Source organism: Aythya ferina (assembly GCF_964211825.1).
Source record: "Aythya ferina genome assembly, chromosome: 4".
Classification (NCBI taxonomy): domain Eukaryota; kingdom Metazoa; phylum Chordata; class Aves; order Anseriformes; family Anatidae; genus Aythya; species Aythya ferina.
This window is the reverse complement of record NC_140300.1, coordinates 38,465,684-38,478,694: the sequence shown is the minus strand read 5'-3', so window position 1 is coordinate 38,478,694 and position 13,011 is coordinate 38,465,684. Positions and strand designations below refer to the sequence as shown.

Genomic DNA, 13,011 nt, shown 5'->3' with positions numbered 1-13,011 from the left:
TTTTTTCACCTACTGAAAAAAAATGGTCTGGGAGATACGATTTATTCTGGGACTATTTCTCCTAATGAATATGATTAATAATGATGAATAAGAATTCTGTGTTGTGTGAAATACAAAATAAAGGTAGTGTGTAAGCATACAAGACCCCATTGAACAAAAGGTCCTGTAATGAGTAAGGAAAAGAACTGGTTCAAGGAAGATGCAGAAAGTAGGGGGAATCCTCTCCTCCCTACCAAATTGTTCCAGATAATCAAGTTCATTTTCCTTGGATCACAGAAAAGTTACTTGTGTGTATGTAATCATCTAAATAACATAGAACAACATAATTTTGTTCAGTCTTTCTTTCCTTCACATACTTCTTATTTCTGGCCAAAAATATGAGATTTAGAAAACAAAATCAAATGTAAGGGAATTATAGCCTAAAGGAGACAGGGAGTGAATAATAATAATCAGAAAACTGATATGAAGATTTTTACTGCTTATTTGCTTCTTTAGATTATCTCTATCTGTTGAAGAAAAAAATGGAAAGACAATCCTTTTCACATCAGGAAGGAATAATATTACATGAGATGGGCGTGCTATTTTGTTTTTACATATCCTTTAATTTTTCTCTTTGTTGATGTTGTCAGGTAGTGCCTAGCAAGCTGACAAATCTGAAAGAAGCTGATAAAGCAAAAGAGTTCTCTGAATTAGAATTACACAAATGAAGCATAATGTTATTTTGTATGTTCTTGCAAATAAATCTACTTTGGCTGTGGTGCTAGCTGTGATCAATGGCCTTTCTCTATTGCCCAGTCTTAAAGCATTTGACAGACAGGTTTCATTTGCAAGAATGTTCTCACAGAGGCAAAGAGCTGAGGATACTTGCGCAAAAAGACTTGTTGAATGGTTCATATTGCAAATATGTCTCTGTCATCACTTAAACTTAAATATTCATAAAACAAATTCTCAAAAATATACTAGAGAATAAATGCTAAGTAGAAAACAACCTCTTTTGTTTATAATGCAAATAGTAAGATGAGTTATGTAAAAGTACTACAAAGCACATACAAAGATAAACAAGTTCCCTACAATTAGCATTTCTCCACAAAAACATTATCTCAAACAAAAATCAATTACAAACAAATGCACATGAAGAATCAAAACCAATTCGCAAATAATTTGCAGGCAGTCAAAACGACTAAAGTCAGAGAATAAACTGATCACTAGTAATAGCCTATCTCTAATTTGGAATGACACCAGCTGTCAGCAATTTACTGAGAATTCAGATTTTGGTATAGAAAGTCTTTTCACTTCATCCATCACAGTCTGACGTTAGTAGGTTGGAAGATAAGGGGACAAAAAGTAAATAAATTCTGCTTGTTGCCCAAGGCAAAATCTAGTGTATTACTCAGTTTGTTGCAGTATGCTTCACTTTTAACAAACTTTTTAATGAAATCAAATATTTGATTGATTTTTTTAATTATTATTCTGTGAAAGAATAAAACATGTTTGTATGTCTCTGATTTCAAGACCAGCATGAGTGAAGCATGAAGAATGAGCCTGCCATGTTTGTTGAGATCTTCCACTATATTGCCAATTTAGAGGTTAAGGTAGCTCTCAGCATGTTTGTCTTTGATCTCCATCAAGATTAATGAAAGAAAATTTATTCTCTTGATTACGAATAAATGAAACCAAAGAAACTACCGTCCAAAGACTAGACTAAATGACCAAAATGGGGGAGGGAGGGACGGGGGGGGACACAAGGCTTGGTTTATTCACCATTGTGAATAAAGAAACAGCCAAAAACCAGCACAGACCACAGATGGAAAAACATGAAACTTCAAAAACACCCATGTGCTTGTTATTTGTGGGAAAATAACAAAAGGAGTACAAACTTTCCAAGATACCTTCACCTCCTGTAAATAACCCAATCACTCCTCCTTGGTTAATTGCTCAGATAAGGTTAGACAGGAGAATTTTAGAGAGCATTTTTGCAAGTAAACCTTAAAGTTGGGAAAAGAGGCAATAACCAACCTGCACAAAAATTGCTTCCATTTCGCCAGTCGTCCTGATGGTGGCACTCTTCACTCTTAGATCCAGTCACGCCTGCCACAGAAAGAACAGTAAGTAGGATTGATAGGATTGATTTAATGTTCAGGAATAGGTAATTTAAAGACTACCTTCCCCTATTTTTTACATGACTGGCTTAAAAAAAAAAAAAAAAAAAAAAAAAAAAAAAGCTGTATAAACGTGCTATTTTAAAAACAATGAATTTTAATAATGACAGAAGGAAATCATGTCATTCCAATCTCAAACATTCTCTAGTCTAAAAGGCCCTCTCTTCTCTTTCTCTATATTTTTCTCCTCCCACTGTGAATGGCTTAGAGGACTGTTTTTCCTACTCAGTGCTTTTATTTGATCCTTTCACTCTCTTTTTCATCAAGTTAAAATGTTTCTGCAATATTCATGAATTCAGCAGCAGCCCAGGAGTGGGTGTAGGGTGTTGTTTTGGTACTGTTCTTCCTGCTGAGCCCCCTGCTCAAATAGAGAGTGTAATCACAGTTTAGAAATTAATGGGCTCGAGTTGTGGGGGTTCTTTGGTGTTTTTTGTTGTTGTTGTTGCTGTTTTTTGTGGGTGGAACAAACAATGCTGGCAGTGTTTTTGTACTTCATACCTATTCCTGAAAGAAAAAACAACAACATTCTGAACATGATAGGATTGTACTGATTCTTGCACTGGTACATTAATACCTCCCCATATTGGGTCAAAACTATTTCATATATATATGGGTCTGGAAGTTACTGTCAAAAACCTGTGAACAGTTTGAAGGATAGCCCCAAACTGCTGTCAGAAGATTAGAAATTGCATGTTCCTATGTACATGTTCCCATTTACATGTTGGAAATGACTATATTGAAATTTACATATATATTGGAATTTCTCAGAGAAATTAATCCTGTTCTCAGACAGCAGTTCAGTTCATTCCTCTACAAACCCTCATGCAGATCAGCCAAACAATTTGTCTTGTCAAGTGGTTCAGATTAAACAGATACACCCAACCTAAGTATGACTAGACATGGATTTTAGCCTAAAATAAAACTCATAGGTTCTTCTCTTCCCTTTTCTTCCCTCCCAGCATAGCATTAAAAAAAAAAAAGAAAAAAAAAAGAATAAAAGGAAAAAGTAGAGTAGTTTTTAGCTTCATTGACAGCAGTGAACTAGTGAAACAATGATGCCTTTATTTGATAGCAGTATTCAACAGCCTCCCCTAAGATTAGAGAATGGTTTTGCTAGCTGTGCAAACAAGTAGGGAAAAAACAAAGCTTGGTCCAGTAAGTTTATAGATTTAAAAGGTGTAAAAGATGGATAGGCAAGAAATACACATACAGTGTTGATGTACATAAGGGAAGAACTGATATAACTATCAATTATATGTTGTTAAGATTTTTTTTTTTCATATAAGTTCAGGGAGAAGGTAGTGGGAAGACTAATTAGAAAAAAAAAAGAGGAAAAATTGTAAGAGAGATTTATTAGTCAGAATAGCATTATATCTGTGAATAGTGTTGCCAGTAAATTTGGTATTTGCATTCTTCGGTAATATAAGAGGTTTATGATAAAAACTGGTGAAAGGTAAAGACAGATGAATATTAGCAAGTGGAAGTAAAGAGCATTTTCTAAGATGAAACACTAGAGTGGAACAAAGCAAGCCCATCAAGCAAGCTGTTTTGTTGTTGTTGTTTGTTAAAAAAAAATGCAAGAGGGAGAAGTTAATTTTATATATACTAACGGAAGAGAAAACATACAGCTTTGTCATCAAGTGACCACTGAAATGAGAAGTAATATCCAGTTTGGAGAAAGGAAAGCATAAAGGATGAATTCAGGACAAGGCTGGTTAGATGTTAGAGCTGAAAAAGTACAACATAGAAAAGAGACTGAATGGTGGCCTGAGTAGCTATCTACATTTTCTTTAGAATCAGAGAACATTCTTATGCCTCAGGTTAGGGACAGAAACAACTGATACTGCTGCAGTCTGAACAGAAACATGCAAACATAAAGTTTAAAGCTGACGGAATGCTATGAAAAAGTGAAGTATGTTATTTGCCGTGAAGTGCTGTACTTTCCCTGTGTGGTAAAACACTGCAGAATAGGTGAGAGTCCAGGAAGGATTATTCAAAGTCTGTGATTAGTATGAGGATGGGACTGTTAGCTTTTTTTTTTTTTTTTTTTTTTTTTTTGAGACCCAAATCCATTTTTACAGTAGGAAGATTTTTCAGGCTCTGTCCTTAAGTCATCAAGTTAAGTACACGTGTGGACAGTAGTATTCACTCTACATCCTATAAGCATTGCATGTTTTGTTGTGTTGTTTCTGGAAATAATTATCACTGCTTTTAGGGACTCAAAATGCAGCTGCTGGAGCTGCTGAACTGATTTTTGATGATGCAAAATGGGTCTTACATGGCTTCCCAATGAAAGATGGGGTTTCTTCTTCCACTCACTGGTAGATGGCAAAAGAACAAAGTTAAATTCTACCCAGGTTGTTAAAGGCTTGGTCAAATATATATTTTTAAATATTTCTTGGCAACGCTTTTTTGTTGCTTTCCATGTACTGAAATAATCTATGTTAATAACACTGTATATTGTTAATAGCTTCTCATCTAAAAGTTATTTTAACAAATGATGATTATTTTATCTGTCCTTGATGTGTGAACAACACAATGACCTTCTTTAAAATAATTCCTATTCAGTATTCTAAATACAGTCTTAAATAGATGTACAAAGAACAGCCATTTCCTCATATCCAGAAACTAATAACACTGCTGCCATCCTCTGCTTTTCATTTATGTACACTCATCTTACAATCCTGCACATGTCTCTCTGTGTCTGCCTGTACATATTTCTGAAGAATAAAAATTGTGAAAGTCTGTAATCAGTATCAAGTATTATTTAATTGCCTAGAAGCTGGTAACAATGTTTGTGCGTGGCCAGTTTCAGGAATGATGTAATTGTCTATGAGGCTGATAACATTCAAGGCAGCTAGAGATTGCTTTCATATTCCCTTGATGGTATCCAGCTGCACTATTTGCAAAACTCCTATTCTGTTTGCATTTGTGTATGTGTGTATGCACAGCTGCTTAGTGAAGAATGCAGACTTATGTATATAAAAGAAGTAATCCAATCTCACTTTAGAAGATGTTTCTTCGTCTTGCTAAACAAGAACACAATTCACCAGTCTTGGCAGAGGTGGCTCTAACTATCCTAGAATGGCATAACAGAATTGCAAGAAAATGTAACTGAACTCTGGAGTCCAGAAGCACGTAATATAATATGCACAGTACCTGTCTCTGCCATGCTCTGGTGAATTTTCTGAGTCCCTCATTTGCCTGAGGAATGTAATTGTACACACACGCACTTGCTGTCCTCCCTTTACTTATCTCAAAAGCAGAAAGAGAACTATTGACGTGCAATACCTTATCATAAGAAAATGATAAAGAATATCTTATTTTTGGCTGAAATATATCCTCATGAAAACTACCCAGCCCTAGTTCAACCTGATCTCTGCAAAAGATTACCAATGAGAGATTTCTAGTGTCAGTACATCTTAAAGTGCACACTGTAAAGATATAATTTTTGTGGGAGAAATGGAAGGTTCTTTTTTTTTTTTTTCCTTTTTTAATCTAGGTTCTGTAGCTGATGGAAACAGTGATTGCTGTTACACAGTTACGCACCTTTCCAGTAGATGGTAGTACAGATGTGCTTAAAAGAATATTCCATTTGGGACTGAAACAAACACTGTGTAGACATTTTCATGTACTGAAAACAGAAGCCATATCAGTTTTTAAAATTAAGTCATGTGAAACTGCCATTGGGGAAAAAAATAAAAAATTGAGACCTTTTTTATTCCAGCCACTGATCTTTAGCAAAGTAAAATCTTTGTTTTGACAGAAAACTTGGTTGAAATGCAAATATTCATAACTGAAAGGCAGGGATCTCTATAAACCATTGACATTCATAATGATTTACTGTTATAAAATCTGAGTGGTGGTACATAATAGTCCCACTGAATGCTAAAGCCTATGGCTGTTTTAGACTGTTTTATAAGCTGAATGTATTCTTTTTTTTTTAAAACAGGCTTGATGAACAGAGAGCTACCTATATAGATCTCTAGCTATATAGGTAGAGAAAGAGATAAAATCAGCTTTACAGGTTTTCCTTCACAGATCTGTCATGTTTGTGTATGCTGATTTTATCAGCAATAACTGAACATTAATATAATAACAAATACTGTTCATTAAGGTTCTAAATACACAAGGAAATATGAGCCATGTAAGTTGGAGATATTTTTAAAATAATTTAATGTATTGCAAGTTTTCTAAGAGTTTTTTTTTTTTTCTTTTTCCCAGTATTAAAACTATTTAAAAATATAATCAAACAATGACTGATGGAAAGAAAGAGGATTACAGTTTATCTGACAACCAAAGCTCAGAATTTATTGAAGCCATTTTGATTATGACATAAATATAAGAAAAAAATCAAATGTCAAAAAATTGCCTGTTAGCATATAAATTTCTAACTTTTTCCTGCCCAATATTAATATATGGTCTCTTAATAACTACAGAATATTTTCATAAATCATATAGATATAAATTCCTTGGGATATCTTTTGTCACAATTCTTACTATTAGTTCATCTCAAAGTTGCATACACATGTATGTATTGCTTTTGTATACTCTTTTGTTTAAAATAAATCTCCATAAGCTTTCTGAACGCTGGTGTTAGCAGTGACAACTGATGTTTGCTAGTAATGCAGTCAATCACTCTTGAAGCCCTGCAGCATTATTATAAAACCATAATTAAGAATAAATATATAAATATATAAATATAAGACTTACAAGACAGATACAAAGGAGTGTAAAAAAATAATAGTAATTTTAAGTTTTATTGGCGTTGTCTAGTATCTTGTAATGATTTCTACCAAGGAGACTCTTATGCAGGATTAACACCTGAGGGAAAAGCAGGTGGTTCATTTTAAATGACACACTCAAGAAATCAAGATTGGTAGCAAGGCAGAAGGGGAATAATTATGTGGAAGACTATGGATGCTGCTTCCATAATCTGTTTCCAGCAAAAATAGTAGAGAGATGGCAATAAGAGCTTCTACCTTCTGGATGATGTCAAAAGAGAAATTGTCTTGACAAATGAGGAAGATTTTAAATGGGAGTTTTCTCTGACCTACAATACAAGAAAAGGTTATGCTAATATGTGAAGGCACAGGCCTTTACTAATGGCTGAGCTGTAGACGAGACAGTACAGCTCAAAACGAGGATCAGGTTTTTGTACTTCTTTCTCCCTGAGTGACTGAGAAACACTCATTATCCTGTCCTAGGTTATCCTATTATAAATGTTCTTATCTTATTATAAGTGTTCTCTGATATAACAGTTGCAAACAGTGATTGCAGAGAGAAAAGTGTGAAGTTAGCATCTAGCACAAAGAGGACAAACTACTTCTGTTTTAAAATTAGAGACAACAATTGTCTTGTTTGAGTGACATTCTGTTCTTATGAACAGTCATCTGTTTATGTAACCATCTATATATCTATTTTTCCCACAAAATACACATTTTCCTGATCAAAGCCAACTTTGGCCTTGAATTATTCTACCTGCACTTTTTCCCATGAACAGTGAACTGAAAAAATATTAATCTTTTTAAAGCACCTTGAAGCCCATTGCTCTTTTCAGCTAATGAACTATGTAAAGGAGTCTCAGTTGCCTCAGGGAAGCTTGTCAAACCCATCACAAGGAGCCTTTATAAAGCCTAAAGGACATGTATCATAATGTATAAAATTTGCCATCGTATATCATTATTACCTTTTGGGAGTCTTATTACTACAATTACGGATGATTAAGCTATATTAAAAAAGGGGAAAAAAGGAAGTTCCATGACCAACAGCACTAACAAGAGTAAGTTTTCAACCATATTCATTTTGTTGTTGTTGCTGTTCTTATCTAGTTTGGTGTGATAGAAAATTAAATCTTCGTTGAAAATTTTCCTGCTGTACATGCATTTATAGGAGGCCTCCCTCTCAGGTTGGGATCTCTGTGTCCGGTATTGTGTTTATTCACAACTGTATGAATTTTCTCTGGACAGATTGTCTACAGCTAAAAAACTCTAGTTGCTGTAATTATTTCCAAGACCTTCTGCCAAATCCGGTTGCAACGAACCATGCAGGAATTATCAAAAGTTACTGGGGAATGTGGGAAGCACACAGGTGCATTTGGAAAGTTACTTAAAGGCAGACTGATGGCAACTCTGGGTAATGAGAGTGAATAAGGTACTGACAATGAACCTTCCTTATTTTGATTCTTGTCCTGAATGTTTTTTCTCTCACTTGTTTTCCTTTCAGACTGGAAACTAGTGTGATTACATAGAGGAACTCATACAGTTCTCATCTGGCAGAAGGCTGGAAAGGACAGTTTGGTACAAGGGGAAAACCCAAAAGCACCAAATTTCTGCATTGTCAAGTACAAGCATGCTCTCTGGTCTCCAAAAACCTTGCTCTCTTGGCAGTACAGTAAGTAGTCTCAGCCTCATCAGGAACTCAAACAGGTAGACTAGCCTCCAGGCTAGTGTTTTGGGCATATTCTGGAAAGCTGAGATTTGAAATTTTCATCATGAGGCAGGAACAGCGCTCTGGTCCTTAACTGCTCAGCTAATACGTAAAAAGCACACTAATTTTATATCCTGCAGGCAACCTTACTCAGTATGCTGACTGTTTTGAATCTCCAACAAAAATGCTTAACTGTCCCTTTGCACTGTAGACTTCCTTTTGTGTTTTTTGTTGTTACTGTTTTGTAATTGTATCTAAGCCTAAAATGAATTTGATGCCTGTCTACGGTGTATTTTGGGGCACCAGGCAGCAATCTCTAAACCCATCATGACCAGACCAACGGCAGTAAAGCTTGTCAGCTCAGCCATAATAAGCTGAGACAAAGAGCTGCTCTAACAGAACTCTGATAATTTCAGGACAAACCAGTAGCTATGCACAGGAATGCGTTGCACTGTACCAGATGAAAGATACTCATACTAGTATTCATAGCCTAGCATTTCTAAGAGGGGTTCATAAAGTTAAGTTTTTTGGCACAGTTATGACTGATAACTATTGGTGGGGCTAGCAGAGGAAGATGTAAGTACCATTGCTAATTGAGGCTTCTGTGTCAGCCTGCAGATTCAGCTAAACATCAGCTAAGCATCCAAACTGAAACAGATTTCAAATGGCATTTTAAATATTATTTGGAAACAACTGTAAAGAAAAAATATAATGAAGAAGCTTGCTAAAATTCTAATCACTGTCAGTAACCTGGTACATAAATTTTGTTATACAAGCGTTCAGAGTAAAACGGCGAAGAGAGCTAGGTTCTGTAGAAATTATCATTGTAAATTAGTTCTAATAGACACTGCATATATATAGAGAGAGATATATCCTCTGATAGGACCTTTTTAACTCTGCCAATTTTTTTGATCTTCAGGAACAACCACACTGGCTAGCAATCACTAATACAATACAATATCTAGTATACAAACAATCTATCACAAAGACAATTTTTAAAGCGTTAATGCAAAACAAATCAGTGCTCTGCTCCATTCTTTGTATATTTCTGAAATTAAAACCACTGCCCTAAGTTATTTTCTTAAATAACATCCTTTATTATCCATGTTTTATGCTTTTTTTTTTTTTTTTTTTGTGATAGCTATATATCATAGCAAAAGCAAAGCAGAAACATACTTCAATGTGGGAGTTTTATTTTTTATAGTAGGAGGCTTTAGTGGAGATAGGATTGATACATCAAAGTCTTATCCCATGATAACACATGCGTTTAAATATTTACCTTCATTTTTGTCCTCTACAGTTAATACAATATTTCCCTAACATAAGCTGCTAAATGTATTTTCTCCTTTTTTATTCTTATTAAAATTGTGATTTGAAGATATATTCCTAAAGCTGTGAATAGTTATTAACATTTCTTTAAAGTCTTCAATATTTGAATGGCCAACTTCCAGCTTGAGTAATTACATTCTGCCTACTTAAATTCCCCACACAGTTTCAATTAGATAAGTTATTCTTCTATTCTTCATGGCCTAAAACTGTTCTGCAGCATTGCTGCCACTATTAAACAGCTACTGAATTTTGCCCCAGAGGTGACTCCACTGATTCCTGTATACCATACAGAATATATAAAACAAACTGATTTTCTTCTGGATGAAAATTGTTAAAGTTTTAAGATAGCTAAGAATTATTTTTGAGCACCCATGTTTATGCTCATTTTAAGGGCAGCAATAATGAAACTTTTCCCACGGTGTCCTATTAAAACTGCTTTAGAGAGAATAGGAAGATTCATCTTCCATAAATGCTCAGAATATTTCCAGAGACTACCATCAAGGATACTGCCTGTAAATTGCAGGCACATTGCCATATAGGAATGACCCCACCAAAAAGATAAAGGAACTGTTGGCCAGATTTTAAAGATGCTCTGTAGGTACTTAGAGCTTCAGAAAAGAAGCTAATCACTACGGCAGGCATACTGTGGAGGACTCTTCCGCATCTGCTTTTGGAAATCCTACCAGAGCCTTTAAAAGGAAGCACAAATCTAACTACCTTTAAAAGACTTCCACCGTATACTATGACCTCAGCCTCAAACTATCCAGTTGCACATAATTTTACTCTACCAAGCAAATCCTTTTCTTTCTATTGCGGTTAAACTGTTGAGATTTTCTTCCTTGAAGAAACAGGTAAGAAAGGATCTGAAGTAGCAAAGGACACTACCTGCATCATTAAGAACAGTTTTAGTGTGGTCCTAGGCTGGCAGTGCATGATGCTTTAATGCACCGCAGACCTGTATTTCTGCTCTCTACAAGGGACCTGTTCAGATTACAGTTGTTACTGCAGCTTCAATTGGGAACATTGGTAATCTGATGTTTCTGGAGGTTGTGCGTGAAATCACAGGTAGGCCCCAGATTTAGAAAAAAATGTATATAAACTGAAATGATTTCTGGGGTCAATTAAAAATGCATGTTTAAATACAGAACCTGTGAAGGCTGAAGGATTAAACATTTATAAATTTGAATGCTGCTGTGGCTGACTGTGGCCTTTTTGTTTTCCTTCCACATTTCCTGGAGTAGGTGACATATACTTGGCGAGGTATACGTACCTCGGTACAGGCATTTCCCTGTTTCTTTTTTGGCTATTGTGTCTTGCACAACAGAACCAGATCTTTAGGAGAAAGATAAATACTTTTCCAGTCCACAGTATTCTTTCTTAGGGGGCATAAAGTTTTTATATTTTCTTGATGAACTGATGGGGTTTAGGGTATCACCTAAAGCAGATTCTGCACTCTGAGTTTTCTGTTCTTTTTTTTTTTTTTTTTTTTTTTCTTTGCCTATTTATTCAGATTTCTGTTTTGGTTATTTTTCCCCTAATCTTTAATCTTCATCCACATATTTTCTGTATCTGTGAATCCTTCCTCCATATAGTCCAATCTTTTTATATATATATATATATATATATTCCATTTCATATAGTGAATATCCTCTCTTGCTTATCCATCCCCATTCTGTCCCATTTCAGTTCTGTCTCAGCCCCAGGCTCTTCCTTACCACGGCATCAAAGGAACAATGCTGCTTACCAGTCTCTCTCATTATATTGAGCAGTACTTCAGGACACAAACCTGAGCTTAACCATTACTCACCTGCCTCTGCTTTTGCTGAGAAAAGTGAGAGAAAAGTTGTCAACCTTGGATAGCTGCCGAACTGTTCTTCACAACACCGTCTAAAACATAGGTGTTGAGATTGGTATTGCAGAGTGGTCCAGGCTGCAGAATCCTAGTGCAACATAAGTACCTGGAACAAATCAAACTGGGTAAGCACAGAGAAGTTTATGAATCAACACAATATTCAGCTGGTAGTGTAAATCTAGAACGATAACTGATAGTTTATTAGGACTATGCCAATTTCCAAAGACGGACATTTTAAATTAAACTATAATCAAAACATGCCAGGATTCCTCTTAAAAATTGAGGTTGCCAGAATATTCATGTAGAGTATTTCTCTCTGCTAAACAAAAAACACTCCTAGCTTCTTATCATTTGCACTCACTAGAGGAAGAGCACATACAGTGTTAAAGTTCCCATGGTGCTGCTGCTGCTGTGAAGGCTTGACAGTGTCAGTCCTGCGCGCCTCATCTTCCAAGAAAAGCTCTGCCATGGATGTGGGCTTTATTTAAAGGAGTTCATTCCAACACTTATATACTAATATATTTTTTTAATTTCATGCTCAAATCATGCTTAAATTTTACACATTTCCCTAACAAACAAAAGCTCATTTCCACAGTGCTTTTGTTCTTGCTAAAAAAATAATAATAATCTGTGTAGGTTAGTCAGCTGATAAAAAAAAAAAAAGTGCTCTCATAGACAGATCTTTATTTTCAGACAGACTTCCTTATAGGCAGTATCTGCTCAAGATGAATCTAAAATGGAAATCTTCACAAAAATAGAGTATTGAAATTATTTAGACATCTTACTTTTCTCCTAAATCTTTGCTGTATTAGAGTTTAGTTAGTTTTATATAACTATAAACAGTTACTTTCACTATACTTTTTAATTAGTATAATAACTGCAATAATTATAAGTCCAGGATTCCATAGAAAACACCTTTAATTTTACAGAAGATTCAAACTAAAAAACTTTTACTATTTCATGTATGAAGATAGGGACTTTTATTATTGAACGCTGAATAATTATATTTGCCTTTTATATTGAATTTGATTTTTTAAAATGATAACACTTCAGTACATTTACCATATGTTACTTAAGAAGCCATTATCCACTCCTGGAAATAATAGAGCATATTTCAGGTCTCTATGTATAATTTTCGAATGTATTCTGCATTTTTCTAAAAGTGTACAAATGAAATCTTTACCATTTAGTGATGAAAGGAATAATAGTATTGGCCTTCTGACTGCAAGAAGAAGAAAGAAA

General features: G+C 34.9%; 1 long non-coding RNA gene across 2 annotated transcripts in view; it reads right to left on the bottom strand.

Moving 5' to 3' along the window:
• Nucleotides 1–13,011, bottom strand: part of LOC311435582 — a 135,179-nt gene that overhangs the window by 94,261 nt on the left and 27,907 nt on the right. The window contains exons 5-8 of one of the 2 annotated variants that reach the window (XR_014692220.1): nt 12,953–12,991; nt 12,832–12,862; nt 11,725–11,875; nt 2,017–2,088 (exon numbers count right to left, since the gene is read on the bottom strand). This is a non-coding gene — a long non-coding RNA (uncharacterized lncRNA). The remainder of the gene's footprint in view (nt 1–2,016; nt 2,089–11,724; nt 11,876–12,831; nt 12,863–12,952; nt 12,992–13,011) is intronic. The other variant, XR_014692221.1, reaches the window with a different exon arrangement.